We start from the raw sequence: 16,464 nt of genomic DNA on the forward strand, positions 1-16,464 counted from the left end.
CTCAAAGGTGCTTAACCACTGAGCCACATCCCCAGGACTATTTTGTATTTTATTTAGAGACAGGGTCTCACTGAGTTGCTTAGGGCCTAAATTGCTGAGGCTGGCTTTGAACTTGCCATCCTCCTGCCTCAGCCTCCCAAGCCACTGAGATTACAAGCATTCGCCACCATCCCCAGCTTATTTAAATATCCTTTATGCACAAATATATTTTAGTTTTATGACTATGGAGAAAATGAAGTGAGATATTTACATTTTTTTCTTTTCACAATTTTTTGTACACATTTGTAGGAGTTATATATTCACTTAACTACCATGTCCTAAATTATTATGAATAGTTATTGAAAGTGGAACAAAGAAAAGCCTCTCCTACCATAATCATCATGACAATTACTGCTGAGATAACATGAATTCTGTTATCTCCTAAGCAATATAACCCATAAAAAATCATCACAATATAACAAATTCAAAGAAGAATCTTTTTAATATGTCACCATGATTGATAATCAAAGCTTTTATCCCCATCTTTGGTGAGAAAGAAAAAGGCCGTTTCTCTTTCTCAAGCCTTTTCTATCGGTTTGTGTAGATCTTAGCCCAGTGAAGTTTTCTCTATCAGCTAATGTCCTTAGCAATTTTGACTTCCCACAAAGTGTCTTCCACATGATGGGTGCATACGATTATAAATAGGTGAAGGGATTGATGCATTTCTCAAACTAGACATTCTGGCTTATTGTAGGCCCCCATATAAACTTCTTAAACTGCTTTAACACTATCCTTCACATTCCTGTTAGAAGCAGCTTCTTTTCATGCTGCCTATTGACCTTGACAGTTGCCAATTAAACAATACTTGTTTGCACATCCCTACAAGCATGATACAGACTAGACTATTGTATCATACTCTGGTCATTTTATTCAAAGCTCCCTGCTCTGTAATGATCTATATAGAGTAATTATTCCTTCCCCCATCATTAATGATTATAATACCTTTTACCAATATAAATCCAGTCATCAAAGAGGGCCTGATTACTCTGCTTTATAAACGGAAACTTAAATATCATGACTCATCAGCACAATGAGGCTATACAGTTCTGTTGTAAGTTAACCTGTTCAGTACAATAATAATCATTTGGCATGACTTGTTGAACACTAACACAGTAATGAAATCTGCATAACACTTTCTTAAATTTTATTATTTATACAACTAGGTTCTGTATATGATCACCTTAATATTCTTGTTATTGTGCAAAGTATTTTTCTAAAAGTGCTTTTCAATTTAGAAATATAAAAGGATTTTACATTTTAGTCTGATAATGACTTATATAAGAATGATAGCCTGATTTCTCTGAAACACAAGCTCAGAAATTCATATAACTTGTAAATTTTCTTATTTGCCTATATGCTGTTTAAACTAATAATTGAATGACTTCTCACCATGTCCCTGGGATGCTCATAAAAACAAGGGATGAATGAAAGGTTGATTAACCCTCTTTCTCTGTCAATGTTAGAAAACATGACATTCTCAAAAGACCACACCAGATTCAGAATATCTGGACATGTTTCTTAAAACTCATTCACATATTCCTTTAAGAGATCCTTGGGTATCTCTATGCAGCTAATAGGAGAACAGGTGAAATCCATCCTTTGCTAATAGAGGCAGGGCTGTTGAGAAGCCTAATATAGAATCAATACTCACTTAAGCCTCACCTGAAGAGCTAGTACAAAAAGTTTTATGTCTGAAGGAGGTTACCTGAGAAGAACCAGCACTATTATTCAATATCAAACACTATAATATAAAAGAAGGATATGTAAAAGAAGGTTCACATTATGTAATTCTTCCTTGCAAGATAAATATAACTTTGACTAAATAGTATTTAATAATAGTGAGTCAGTATATTTTATTGCTATTGTATATGTGGAAGAAGAAATCCACACTAACTATTAAAAGAACTCAGAGTCCCAGCTTTGCCACTTAACTTAAGAGTACCATGTCTTCATTTAAGCTACCTAAATTGTGTGAGACTCAGTTTCCTCATCTGTAAAATGAGGGCAATAACATCTATTACACAAACATAGCACCTGGTATAGCTGGAGCTTAAGAAATGTTCATTTCTCCTTTTAACTTTAAAAATGTTTTTGAAGCGCTCTAGTGAAATAGAAATGGAGAGTCAGATTTTGCTTCCACAAAATCAAAAGTCTTATTAGTAAATGTATTGAGTTCACACATCATGTTGTAAAAGAACTAGGGAAAATAAAAATAATGTTCTGGTTCTAGATCCATAAAATGTTAATTAAAACAGACAAATCTGTGATTTCTAAGACAGATTCAGTACAGGAGCAATACAATGCAGTGGAAAATAAGCATAGTTTTGTTTTGTTTTGCTTTTATAGTTTATTTATTTATGTATTTATTTATTTATGTATTTATTCAACAAATATTGATTAGAGGTCCACTAGGTATCAGAGCTAGGCTGGTACTGAGAATGTGACCTCTGGGAAATAAGCATAGTTTTAGGAGAGAGAGCTAAGGTCACATCCTAGGTCTGCCACTTACTGATTTTTTAATGTTACTAATTTTCAGGATCATTTTCTTCATGGACAGAAAAAGAATAATACTATATTACACTGAATTTAATATGCTATATTTTATCATTATTTCATATACCAGTAAGAAAAAATATTGCCAATTAGATCCACAGTTTTCTGACAATGTATAATTTTTATTTCATACTTCTTGAGAGAGTTCTTCTAATGTATTTAGGCAGATTTTAGTCATATATCACCCTGATGCAGAGGTAAGAACAAAAATCTTAGTAAAATAAAGCACTTAATATATTCCTCATTAATGGCAGAGGAAGACCCTTCTAAATCACTTTTGGTTCGCAGTCACCCACATTCTCACTTTCCTATACAATAATGGCCTCTATGCCATGAAGAACATTGATGATATTTGTTTCTTAAAAGATACTTCATTATTGACTCCAAGGTTTTCATCCAAGTCATATTTGAGCTGCTACTTTCCTGCTACCAGGAATAACAACCAAGTTTGCTCACAAGTGGGTCATGACAACTGACATTTGAGTGCTGTCTTGCAGACAACATGCACATCACCTACTGTAGGATGCATTCTGACTTCAGAGAGGTTATAAGTGGGAAAAGTAGACATTTTGGCACTGAAGTGTGGATAACACTTCATCTTCAAAGGACTACTGTGAAAATAATAATAAAACACGTTAAAAGGGTTAAAAACATGCACATGTAATTAAATAGTAGCTGTGCTATTTTGGGGAAACAGGAGAAGAAACCACTTCTGCTCTGTAACTTTCCTCCATGTTCCTGGGATATGCATAAATATTGGATTTAATTATTCAAAACCCTGGGTATATTACTGGGCTATTTGAAAACTGGCATTTTGCACATGATGAACTTTGCAAGTTTGAAGCAAGTACTGCCGAGCAGTACATTCATTTTAGTCTCATATTCTCTCCCTACAAAGAAGCAAAGCACAACAAAACTCAGTGATTATCCCTGTCTTATAAAAGCATGGCAAGATCATCACAGCATGACCCTCTGTGTCTTTCCTGCTACCCAAATCCCCCACTTTCTTGGATACTGCTGCCTCAGAGGAGTCTGAGTATGGAGGACCAATTCAGGCAGGAACAGTTCTCAAGGACAGTGGTTGCTGGAATCAGCCTTCAGCCCTGGACTGCTCTCTTTCTCTTCTCTCTCTTTCAACCTTGCCCCTTCCTCCTCCTCCTCTCTTTCTTCCTCCCTCCCCTATTCCCTCACCCTTACCTTCTCCCTCAATAATGGCATGAAGACATGACTTTGCCATGCTGTGAGTGCTCCTGTAAGACATATGCTTTTGCAGTCTCTGACTGTTGGATTTCTTTATACCATCACACAGGTATCAGCCTGATTCTCTGAGCCTCTGGGAAGAAGCTCAGAGGAACACAGAAGACACATCCCTTCCTCCTGTGCATTCAACACTGTAAAGAGGAACATTTAAGAAGAGCTAAGTTTAACAGTGGTGTATATGAAGCTTCATTTATTACCAGAATATCATTATTTTGTCCTGTATGTCCATTTGAGAATTTGGTAATCTCAAAAATACCTTTCTTTTGTACATCAGTGTTGTAAGGCAATAATTTATTTTTTTAAGGAATGTAAAATTTGAACAAAGCATGGTTACAAACTGCAATGTGCCTAATTATTTCTTTATGGCACTTATTTAAAAGGCAAATTCTGGTGAACCCATAATTTTTTATTTTTTTAACATTATCCTCAGATAATCCTCTGAGAAATATCAGTTTACGAGGGAAATAAAAATGTAAGGATGTGTTGGAATTAGTTAAAAATGTATGATTTGCCAGAAAGGTTAGAATGTAATTTTGTTCAATGCAGACATGATTTAAAAATTGGTTCATGAGGAAGAGTTCTGGACACAATAGGACAGAGTCCCGGAGCTACAGAAATGTCTCTAACTAGATTTGGTTTAAAAGAAGGCAGGTGGCAAGTACCTGGGCCCTTATGCAACTCTGGGTGGAGGTAAGAAAGATTAGTGAAGAGAAGGGATTGTCACATGTATAAATCATCCTGTGAGGAAAGTGGATAATTGCTTGGCGTTTAGGTAATTATGCATGCAAATTAGAAGAGCACATATATATGTGAGCCAAACCAAACAAAACAATTGTTAATACATTCTAGAGCCACCATGCCAGTCACACCGTCATTTCCAGCTGCCCAGATGTAAGTACCAGCAGGGACATGGTTTCCAATTGTTTGATGTTCTGATAGTCTTATATGGAAGCAAGAATGTTTTATTTGGAGGGTGTTTTATACAATAAATGAGGAAAAATTATGATGGATTATTTTCTAGTAGACTCCATATTCTCCCCACACTAAATACCAGAAAACTTTTAATAAATATAAGTATTGCTGAGTTTAAAAAGCAATTTTTGCTCTCGGTGTTACTACTGAGTACTCCAGCTTTGATTTCCAGGATTCTTCCTTCTGTAAGTTCTTTTAGTTCTTCGAGGCATGTGAGTGACATGTGTGTGATAAAGGGAACAAAGAGAAATGAAACTCTTCCTCCTTTTTTTTTTCTAAAATCTATATTGAATGATGATATTTTCACAAATAATGCTTTATATTCATACTGCACTAACTCTGTTGTTTGGCCCAGATGATGGCCTTCTTCTCATTCTCAGATTCTTTTTTAAAATTTATTTTTTAAAAAATAAATGACAGCAGAATGCATTATAATTGTTATTATACATATAAAATACAGCACAATTTTTCATATCTCTGATTGTATATAAAGTATGTTGACACCAATTTGTGTCTTCACACATATACTTTGGATAATGATGACTATCACATTTCACCATCCTTGCTAATCCTCTGCCCCCTCCCTTTTCTTCCCATCCCTCTTCTCTATCTAGAATTCATTTATTCCTCCCATGCTCCTCTCCCTACCCCACTATGAGTCAGTCTCCTTATATCAGAGAAAACATTCAGCCTTTGTTTTTTGGGATTGGCTAACTTCACTTAGCATTATCTTCTCCAACGACATCCACTTACCTTCAAATACCATGATTTTATTCTCTTTTATCGCTGAGTAATATTCCATTGTGTATATGTGTTACTTTTTTTTTAACCATTCATCCACTGAAGAGCATCTAGCTTGGCTCCACAGTTTAGTTATTGTGAATTGTGCTGCTATAAACATTGATGTGGCTGTGTCCTGTAGTATGTTGTTTTTAAGTCTTTTGGGTATAGACCGAGGAGTGGAATAGCTGGGTCAAATGGTGGTTCCATTCCCAATTTTCTAAGAAATCTCCATACTTGTTTTCCATTTTGACTGCACCAATTTGGAGTCCCACCAGCAATGTATGAGTGTAACTTTTCCCCATATCCTCGCCAACACTTATTGTTGTTTGTCTTCATAATAGCTGCCATTCTGACTGGAGGGAGATGGTATCTTAGAGTAGTTTTGATTTGCATTTCTCTAATTGCTAGAGATGATGAGCATTTTTTCATATATTTGTTGATTGATTGTATATTCTCTTCTGAGAAGTGTCTGTTCAGGTCCTTGGCTCATTTGTTGATTGGGTTAACACCAGATTAGTGCTCTATCTGATGTGTGAGGGGTAAAAATTTGCTCTCAGGATGTAGGCTCTCTGTTCACCTCACAGATTGTTTCTTTTGCTGTCATTCTCAGATTCTTATTTCAAAAAATTTCTGTTTTTAGAACTCCTAATGTCTCCAACTTTTCTTGAGACTCAATTTCAATAAAAATCCCATCATTTAAGTTCTCTGTGGTCTCTGAAGAAAAAATGAAAATGTTCTCTGTGGTTTCTAAACTTTAAAATTCTGTAAGTGATGTGAAAAAAGATTGAACCTGGATCAGAATATATGAGTTTAACAAAAAGAATCAACATAGGTTCCTGCTTCACTGGGTTTATCTCTAGCTAAGAATGAGAATTCTGTGAACAAAATTTCCATAAAGAATCCTAAGTGCTATGATAAAAGTTCATATGGGTAGATGAGGCTTGAGGGAGGCTGTCTTCAGGCAGGGATGAATCATAAGGGGAGGGATGGGGAGAGGCTTCATACATGAAGTGAGTCTCAGCGGAGTCTTAAGTATGAAATGCTGTCTATAAAAAGATTAAAATCAAACTTAAAAATCTCAGAAGGAAAACAATTTAAAATATCTAAAAAATATGTGACTAATTTGATTTTTAAGTTGTGTGGGGTTGATTCATAGGTGGAAAAGTTTTGGGGAAAGTAGAGCAGGTGGGTTGGAGCAGGTACAAAGGACTTGGTGAAGTAAGCAGTTGAGCCCAGCCTTAGAATGGGTTATAGAAAAAGACAGTGGAGGAGACTGGAGAGCACATGGCTGGGAGAGTCTGTTCTAATGCGTCCTCTACTCTATCACACAGCCGATCTTTTGTAAGAGTAGCATCAATTTCTCTGCTCCTGCTGGTCCTTTCCCATGACTTTCACTTGGGAACCTCAGGCCAGAGCTGCTCAGACACTGAGACCTTGCAGGCAGCAGAGTCACTGCCTTTGTGACCAGTCCACTCTGGAAATGATGGGACTTTGGGGATGAATGAATTGACACTCTTGTCCTAGAAGTGGTACTTATTACCACCGGATCTCAGTAATCTTGCTCTTGATAAATTTTCTTCTTGTCCATTGACCTCTCCTTTTCTCAGTCCTTCTGAATCAGTTTCCTCCAACTCTGCTCCATCCAATTCAACTTCTTCCCAAGCTTATTGTCTTATGACCTCTGGAACCCTAATTAATTTTGCCAAAATTTCCTGTACATTTACAGACCTTTCTTTGAGTGTTTCTTCCTTCTTTATCCTAAAACTGATTTCCTCCTCATGACCTGAGTCTCCTCTTTGACCGAAGGTGGTGGCTGCTTCTTATGTTAGCTTCTGCCTCTTGACCCTGGGGTCCCAGGACTCTCAGATATTGGTATTCTCCTTGACCTCCACATCCACTTCCAGGTCACTTTAGTAACCATTGTTCTTTAGCATCGTCTTCTTTAAAAGTCCTTCTCTCAGTGTTCCCATTGGTGCCCCTTTCTGTCACACATAAACCAGGGCACTCACTTATGGAAAACAGGCTGGGTTCAGACCTCCCCAGGAGAAAATCATCTGAGTTCTAATTTTCAATAATAATATACAAAAAAAAAAATGCCAAGAGGTTGGATAGGGTAATGAAACGAGGATGATTAAAAGGAAAGCAGGTTTTCTTTAAACAGTAAAAGTGTTCAACCTTCCTTCAATTAAACATAGCTGAATGTTATTTAACTGCCTAACTCTGAAAATCAAAAACAGATTAACTAGTTAGGCACAGTGGCGCATGCCTAAAATCTCTGCGGCTCAGGAGTCTGAGGCAGGAGGATTGTGAGTTCAAAACCAGCTTCAGCAACAGTGAGGCACTAAGCAACTCAGTGAGACCCTGTCTCTAAATCAAATACATAAAAGGTCTGGGGATGTGGCTCAGGGGTCGAGCGCCCCTGAGTTCAATATCTGGGGTATTTCATTTGGTAATACCCCAAATGAAAAAAAAATTTTTTAAAAAATTAAAAAAAAAAACAGATTAACTATCATCAGAATAATTCTTCTGCTCCTGAGCACTAGATACGTTTCTTAATGTGTATGTATTTATGGATAATGGCTTCTTATGCTTCCTGACATTGCAGGATCCCAGCCATCTTTTCCCTCAGATGTCTGAAATCTTCACTTGCTCCTCCTAGAAACAGCCTTTCTTTCCTTCAGGTCAATTTTCCAGGAAGTCTTGCTCCTTATGGTTACTAGAAGGCTATTAGGAACTGCTTTCCATCCGCAGGTGGAGATCCTTCTTGTTGCAGCATTCAGAGTCATGTGGAGCAAGCAGACTATAAATCAGAAACAGAGTGGTTGTGTCTTGCAAGTGTTTATAGCTCCTTTGACTTAATACTCTCCTGCTTAACTAATCCTAAACTTCGTGTTTTAGTAAGATTGAGTTAATGAAGGCATTCTGCTTGATGCACTGAGGTTATATTTGGACTATTCCCTAGACAACTAGGGTGAGGGCAGATAAGTTTACAATTTTATCAACAGGGACAAAAACAGTTAAATATGATTTTAACAAGTTGTATTGAGAGGGCATTCACCTAACAGATTTAATCATTTTAACATGAAAAATTTTGTGGCATTTAGTTCACTCACAATGTTGTATGAATACCACTTCTATCTAGGATCAAAATATATCAGCACCTTCAAAGAAATCCTATACACATGGAAAATTATTTTCAAACCATCCTAGGGATTTATATATAATATAAATATAAATCTTATACATATGGCACAATATTTTCCATAAGTATAAGATTTATATTTCCTTTTCTCTTATTTATTTTCCTACTGATCCCATTTAACCCATTTTAAGCTAAAGACACTTTTGTTGAAGTGGGAGTCCTAGGAGGACAGCAAATTATGTAGGAGGAAAACTCTCTGTCACAGGTAACCTGTAATTCTAAAATATTGCTGAATAATATAAATCTACATAAAAGATACTCTTCAAAAAGAGAGGTGTCCAAGGGCTAGGGCTGTAGCTCAGTGGCAGAGCGCTTGCTTTGCACATGTGAGGCGCTGAGTTTGATCCTTAGCACCACATAAAAATAAATAAATAAAATAAAGACATGCTGTCCATGTAAAAAAAAATTTTTTTAAAAAAGGAAAGGTGTCTGAGATAAGGACAAATAACTGCTTTAAAAGATCAAGGCAGGAATTTGGAGGAAATTAAACTAAAAAGAGAATTAGAATAGAAAAGTAGAGAACAGCCCTAGAATGGTGCCTGGCACATGGAGGTGACCAGTAGGTATTAGCTGAATGAAAGAATGAACAAAGACAACTCTGAACAAGTTAATCAAAACAACCTAGAATGAATGACTACACTGAGAATGGATGCAGGATGCAAGGAGTAGGGTTTCGATAGAGAAATTTGATAAGCTGGCAAATGTATTAAATGGTTATTGGGTCATTGCAGTTGGTCAGTCATGAAAACGAACAAGAGGAAAATATAAAGAATCTATTATTTCTGGGCTCAGGATGTAGCTTCGTGGTACAGCACTTACCTAGCATTCCCAAGGCTCTGGGTTCAATCCCCAACACTGTAAAAAATAATCTTTCATCTAGTGTTTTAACAGTTACACCAAAGGGTAAAGGATAAATGTTTCCAAAGCTTTCATTGCTTATCATATCTAAAGATTATAAGAATACAACTCTCTGGGAAAAGTACTAATTGAATTATAATACTTAAGGTTTTAACAAAAATAGAAGGGCATATGCTATTATGTAAATTGTTTATAAGCTTGGATCACACTTATTGTGTTTATACATTTGTGTGACCATTTCTTAGTCAGTTTGGGGGATACTCTTCCTGATTTATATCTCTTAATATGTTAAGTGCCTTTTCCCCCATGACTATGGGTTAAAATATGCCAATAATTAAAAAGTCTGTCTATCTAGTCAACCCCTGGGTCAGAAGAACATCTGGTATGATACATACCATCATGTGACAATTGGTAATATAATTAAAGCACTGGCATTATTCATCAACACAATAATTAGTTTAATAGGATTTAGTAAGACCTAAGTTATTCTAAAAGAGTAGTCATTAGTGCTCAATTAGGCCTTCTAACCTAGGGACAGCAAACAAACAAGACATATTTTTACCTCCAGCCAAAATGTTCTACTACCCGAGAAAGCCCCTCATTACAGATAATTCTTGCAGATCCTCACGCTCAACTCAGGATTTAGCATGCTTCTCCATGCTCTGCAACAACTTCATATGTTCTTTCAGCTGCTCTTATTTAGAAAGTAGATATCCTTATCCTGGTGGATGGCACTAGAGAACATTGTATTTGTCATCCAACTTGTTACTTGATGATAAACTTCCAGCCATGTTAAACAACAAATATAACCAGAGAAAATAAAATGCCAGAGAATCCTGATATGTGTGTATGGTTTACATATTTTTTGAAGCATGCCTCATCCATGAGACTAAAGGACTAGTAAAGGAAACAAAGGACCAGAAAGTATAGTACTTAGAATACTTCCAAACTGTCATGGAGGTTAAGTTAGGGAAGCCTTGATTAGTTAATTCTGCATGAAGGATTTAGCCAGAAACTAGCTTGGTACTAATAACGAATTTAGAAACAAGAAATGCAATTATCAAATTCTACTTAATAGAAATTTGCCTACTTAAATCACAGTGCAAATTTTGAAGAACTACAATACTGTTACTGTGCTTGTCCTGTTAAACAGATAACAATTTTATGTAGTTTAAAACCCAGGCTTTTAAATCAAAATGAGAAAAAAATTAATCAATTCTCTTTAAAAGACACAAAGGAGAAAAAAAAGCCTTCCAGTTTAGTCTGAGACACAATTTGATTAGATGTAAGTGGCATATTAATTAATTGCAACGATCTAGTTAATTAGAGGTTACAAAGAGCTTGCTGCACACCTGAGGATGGGGAAAGGAAAACTTAACTTTCAATCTCACTCCTTTTATTCTGAGTGGATGTTTCTTTGAAACATGGAAGGGATTGAGCTCAGTCTTCTGTATTGGAATTTTTGGCCGCTCGATTCCACTTCCCCTACTTCTCCATATAATACAGAAGAAGTACATGGAAAAGTCTTCTTTTTTTTTTTTTTTTTTTTTCCCACCAACCTTGTACATTCCAAGTTACTCAGAGGGCAACCTCCTGGACTCAAGCAGCAAAATCAAATTCAATGGATTAGAACTATGGAAGCAAACATAAGCCTTTGACTTAGAAAAAGTGAGTTACTGGTAAAGGTTTTTTAAAATTTTTTTTTTTAGTTATGGATGGACACAATATCTCTATTTTGTTTGTTTATTTTTATGTGGTGCTAAGGATTGAACTCAGTGCCTCATGTGTGCCAGGCAAGTGCTCTGCCACTGAACCATAACCCCAGGCCCTGATAAAGTTTTTTTTATTCTTTTTTTCTTTTTCTTTCTTTTATGGCACTGGGAATTGAAGCTAGGAGCACTCTACCACTGAGCTAGATCCCTAGCCTTTTTTATTTTGAAACAGAGTCTTGTTAAATTGCTGAGGCTGACCTTGAACTTTCAATCCTCCCACCTCAGCCTCCCAAGTACTGGGATTGCAGGAATGTGCCATCCTCGTATGGGATAACTGAGAACATTCAAGTCTTTTACTGAGAGCAGTCATGGGACTTATCCCTCTTCCCCATCAGCATTGTAGATACTCTCACAATGCTGCTTTTCTTACTTATGGAAGATTTCCCAAGAATAAACAAAAAAGCTTTCTTTTCCAGGTGTACACATTGTTAGCGAAAGGTCACTGTCCTCTGGAAAGAAAGGCACGCAGAAGTAGGTAGAATTGCCCTACGAAAGCGTGTCCAAAGAATAATACTATAAAATGCTAGATCTGGTTCCTGGGGTAAAATAAAGCCATCAACAATCTTATTTCTGTACAACACTTTAAAGTTCTCAAAGGAACTTTGAAACTTAAAATCCAACTAGATTTTGAAATTCTACAGAAGTCTTTCAGTAATAGTACTAAAAACGTACTAAAAACGTTTATCAAAATATGCACCACTCTGATTACAACTGTTTTGAATATGTGTTTATAGACATGTGTTACAGATGACATTTTATCTAGTTTAAAACTTAGGTTTTTTTAATCAAATAGGGAAAAAATACAAACATTAATAAACTGTCTTTAAACCACACAGTGGGAGGGAAAACAATTTCTGGCTTAATTTGAACCACCATTTGAATAGATTAAGTGGTATATTAATTGCAATGATCCAGATAATTAGAGGTTGCAAAGAGTCTGTTGCACACCTGTGCATGAGGAAAGGCAACCTTTCAGTCCCACTCACTATACACATGCACACATGGGCAAAGAACTTTGGGATGGTATTCAAATATGGAAAGAGTCCTTGAATTAGGATGATAGGATTATAAATCTTTTTTTTGTTGTTGTTTACTTTGGTGTCATTTTCAATTTAAAACAGTTTTAACCCTTATATCACAAATATTTGAAGTGAGTTCTACCCAGAGGCAAGAGCTCCTCTAGGTTGGGGTCAAGGAGAGAAGAGAAGGTATTGGCAAATCCTTTGCCATCCCAGAAACTGGGCAGGTATAAGGAGGAAAATGTACTGGGAAGTGTCACCCCCCTTCTCTCCACATTAATCAATTCACACACATTATCAGATTTAATTCTACAACCTTATAAGGGGGGCACTATTGTTATCCTCAGTTCACAGAAAAAGAGATGAAATAACAACCCGAGGTCACACGTCTAAAAAATGGTGTAGCCAGAGCTTGAACCAAGGACTTCTGACTGCAAGCCCAAGCCCCTAGAATAAGATCTAAATACTCTGACCTTGGCCTAACCACCTTATCAGGTCCATATCTACTTCTCAGACATTCTTTTATATCTCTTTTCTCTGCATTTACCGTGGTCCAGGAACATCAGCCCAAAGCCTGCCAACTCCTGCCTCTGCATCTGAGACCTTGCCCCAGCTCACAAAGTCATTCTTGTGGCTCTTTTCAAGGTTAGGTCCTTGACAATCCTCAGATTACCATTTCACTGTCAATTCAGAGTGGGCTTCCGGACCCCTTCAAGTTAGGTAGCAAAGTTCTCTTTGTAATGTTAGTTTTCTTCAGAGTACTTATTGTAGTTAGTAAATCTTTTATTTATGTATGTGTATATTGTCTGTCTCTTCCCTCAGGAACACAAAGTCCAGGAGGCTACACATCTGTTTGGTTTTGTACCTCTGTGTTTCTAGCACCTGGCACAGGGTTGAACATTTGTTCAACATAGCAGGTTGAGCAAATACTAAATGCCTTTAACCACTAAGCCACATTATCTGGGGCAGGAGCCCCGTGGATTATGTCTTATATGAAGATGACATAAATTCAAAAGATTTTACAAATAGCACATAAGTCTACTCTTTGTCCTCATTTTTCAAACTCAAGCCAATTCGAGGAAATCTCTACACTTATTTTCCTACTTCTTTACATGTCTGGCTTCTTATCTTTCCAGTTTCCGCTACTCTGGCATCTGGTCATTGTCTTCCCTGGCTGACCACTCTGGGTGAACCCTCTCACCTCCCCTCACTGTTTGTTTGATTCATAGCACTTACCACACTCTTAATTTATATAGATTTATTCCTAATAATATTCTTTTTTTTTTTAAAGAGAGAGAGAGAGAGAGAGAGAGAGTGTGTGTGTGTGTGTGTGTGTGTGTGTGTGAGAGAGAGAGAGAGAGAGAGAGAGAGAGAGAGAGAGAGAGAGAGAGAGAGAGAATTTCTTAATATTTATTTTTTAGTTTTCGGCGGACACAACATCTTTGTATGTGGTGCTGAGGATCGAACCCAGGCCGCACGCATGCCAGGCGAGTGCGCTACCGCTTGAGCCACACCCCCAGCCCCCTAATAATATTCTTAAGGGCAGGAACACCTTGCTTAACAGGTGTCCAGAACATTTCCCAACATGGTGGACATTGCATAAATATTTGTTGGATGATACAACATGACGGCCACTTATATGTATCCTCTTTCTAGTTCTAATAGTTTTTAAATGGATTTCTTTTTATTTTCTAAGCAGATAATCATCATCTATTACAAATTTTCTCTTTCTTGAGAGTTATACCTCATTGCTTTTTCTTTTTATCCTATTGATTAATGCTACCAGAAAGAGAAGGTAGCTTTAATTTGTTCTTACTAAATGAACTCATGATTAATTATAACATTAGTATTGTCTGGGATGAACTATTCCTTATCATATCAAGGAAACCTTCCAATTCTAGTTCACTAAGGATGCTAAATCTAGTTTTATGTAGTTTAATTCTAACACAAAATAATCTTGAATTTTATCAAAAACATTTTGATCATAGAATTTGCTTCCATTAAGGAAGATAAAGTAAATCATGTCAATTTAGATATATGCTTTATTCCTAGAATAAAGGAATATTCAGCCATCTGATGTTTTTCTACCTTTTTGGTTTTTTTGGCATTTGTTTTTTCCTAGGATTTCTTTACATCTCCAAAAGCACTAGGGAAATTATAGTTTTTTGTATTGACCTAGTTTTTTCAGGTGTTGCTATTAGGATAATAAATTCATATAGCATCTGGAAATATTTACTTTTTTTCTGTGTTTGGAGCAGTCCTGGGTGTTTACACACATCTCAGAGCCCACTGCCTCTCTCCTTCATCCTTCAGGTGGAGTGGGAACACTGAAAGCCCCTTACAGTGAATGTGTGGGGCCAGGCAGAATTGAATGTTTACAATTAGGATAATATTAGTGTGTGCTATCTCATCAGATTTCATCAGTGCCAGATTTCATCAGATTTTTGTTTGGTTTAGTTTGGGTTTGGGGGGGTTTTTTGTTTGTTTGTTTGTTTGGTTGGTTGGTTGGTTGGTTGGTTTTGGTCAGGTCAATTTTGAGATCTAGACATCAGATTTATTGAATTCTGACATGAAAGAGTCAGAGGCTCTTGACCCCCTCGCCTCATTTGATATTTGGGATTTCAGTGTCTTACACTCCTGCCATACATCACATCAGAGCTCAGTGACTTGTTTAAACATTCCAGAAGTCTCTGGTTGTCACTATGATCTTACATAATGTTCAGATGATTCCAGGGTCCCCAGTAACATGTTATCCTAGGAAGTCTAGGCAGCCACATAAAGGAATATTCTAGGAGACTATTATAATAATGTTATTTCTATTTTAAATAAATTTATATGGAAAATGAGACTATATGGACATAAAAAACCTATTATTTATTTATAATAACAAAAATGATATTAATAATGACATTAATACATTAATAAATACATTAATAGTTGATGGGATTATTGAATAAGATATCAAGACTTTTCGATTTTTTCCCATAGTCCTACATTTACATATGATGAACATTACTGGGGAAAAGCCCATTCCTTCACTTTTCTAGGAGGGGAACTCTATGACTTGAATAATTTCCAGCCTCTCTGTATGACCCTTACCTGTTCTTTCTCAGAGTATGTGGAAGCGTAAATTACCTGATTGGAGGTTGGTAAGGGTATGAACTCCTCGATACAAGCTTTTTTGGGGGAGAGGAGGTACTGGGATTGAAGCCAGGGATGCTTTACTGTTGATCTCTATTGCCAGGCTTTTTTATTTTTTATTTTGAGACAGAGTTTTGCTAAACTACTCGCGGTCTTGCTAAGTTGCAGGAGCTGGCCTCAAATTTTCTCCTGCCTTTTGAACCACTGGGATTACATGTGTGCGCCACTGCACCCAGCTTGGTCCATGGTTTTTAGCAGAGTGGAATTAATTTGTTAGAAAGTTTGAAGCATTTGGTGATCATTCTTCTCTGCTCCCTGGCTATGCCTATCACGAATAACATATATTCTCCAAATCCAAGTCTCCCTTTGGTGTTCTACCTCAGGGTGAGATTTGGAAGGGTCGCACTAGTAAGGCTATTTAGCTACAGAACCAAGACACATTTTTCCATTAAAGTTTGTCAGTAATAAACCTCAGAATTGGGCTTCATCAATCTGAGATATATATATATATATATATATATATATATATATATATATATATATATAGAGAGAGAGAGAGAGAGAGAGAGAGAGAGATTTTTTTTTGCTTAGCCCAACAAATAGGTATCACTTTTGTAATCAAAGAAAATAATATTTTCATAATTGTAGGCTATTTTATGAGCAAATAATATTAGTTGGTACCATTTATTGAACACTTATTAATTGCTTTATTTGTACCATCTCATTGAATTTTTACAATACTCATAAGGATGGTTCTGTTATGATCTTCCTTTCAAAAGTTTTTTAAAAGCTAAAATTAATTATGATCTGATATTTTTATGGACTCTACTCTCATAATTGTGGATATAGAACTGAATCCTCAAAC

This window comes from Callospermophilus lateralis, chromosome 2, assembly GCF_048772815.1.
Source record: "Callospermophilus lateralis isolate mCalLat2 chromosome 2, mCalLat2.hap1, whole genome shotgun sequence".
Lineage (NCBI taxonomy): Eukaryota > Metazoa > Chordata > Mammalia > Rodentia > Sciuridae > Callospermophilus > Callospermophilus lateralis.